The sequence below is a fragment of the Pogoniulus pusillus genome, chromosome 6 (genome assembly GCF_015220805.1).
Source record: "Pogoniulus pusillus isolate bPogPus1 chromosome 6, bPogPus1.pri, whole genome shotgun sequence".
Classification (NCBI taxonomy): domain Eukaryota; kingdom Metazoa; phylum Chordata; class Aves; order Piciformes; family Lybiidae; genus Pogoniulus; species Pogoniulus pusillus.
In genome coordinates, this window is record NC_087269.1 from 39,909,367 (window position 1) to 39,910,586 (window position 1,220).

The window sequence follows — 1,220 nt, forward strand, 5'->3', positions numbered from 1 at the left end:
GTTTTGTTTTTTCCTAATTAAACAAAATCACTTCTGTGTGAGTCAACTTCAGCCCATGCATCTAAGAGGATTCACATTGTACTGCTTTGCAAAAAAACCCAACCAAACAAAAAACCCCAACAACAACAACAACAACAAAAAAGAAGCCTTTTTTAATAAAGAACTCATAGGTCTGCAGGCTCCAAAAAAACCACTGCTGGAGTCTGAATGAACCTCGTCAGATTCTACAAACCAACATCATAAAAGCTTCCAGGCTCGCAAAGAGTCAGGAAAGTTCAGACGTTAAGCAAGTTAACATAAAAATTGCTTGAAAACACAAGAATAGTAATTTGGGGATAAAGAAAGGAGGGAGAATTCATGTTGCAAGTGCAAGTGATCTGGAAATAGCTGTTTGTCTTGGCCATTTCCAGGGAAGTGACATCATGCAGCGTGTCTGTTGGGATATTAGTTCTGCATTTTTTCAGTCCAGATTCTGGCACTAAAGTTGGCAAAATTAGCCCTTTTGGTTAAAAAGTGATCTTCTAGCCACCACACATTACAGCACACCTATGACATGACCCAAGAACAATGGGTGAAAAATGGGCTATAAAAACATGAATGGCCTGCTTCATATAAAGCAGGTTTTATAGTGCAGGTGTGCCTTCATTTATCGATACTGTAAAGCAGTGAGATCATACCAGCAGTAAAACACAACATTTGTTAAACAACAACACTCCCCCCACACACACACCTCCTCCCCCTCCACCTTTCAGGAAGAAAAGAAAATAACTAAATTCCCTATTAATTAGAAATGCAATGTTGCAGCTAAAATCTCAACAGGGTGTTTTAGAAATATATTTGAGGTTTTGTCATCGGCTGCTTGACATCCTCTCAGCCTGATTTGCAAAAGAAAAGCAGGGGAAACAACAACAACAACAACAAAAAAAGACCTAATTGAATTGTAAAACTCTAGATACCACATTTAGGAAAAGCCAGGCATGTGAAAATATCTGTTTAATAAGTGGTGCTTAAGTTGTTAAAGTAAAAAGGTTTATTTTATTTTATATATTTTTTTTTTCCATCACCCATTAGGATCTGAATGGGAAAAAATGATGAATAGGAAATCCTGCTGGAGTTTTTATTGCCTATTTCCTTTCGGGAAAGATGGGCATTGTTCCTCTTTTAAAATAAGGGAAGGGGCGTAAAATCAGCCCAGGCGTATGACAGACATCCTTCAAAGC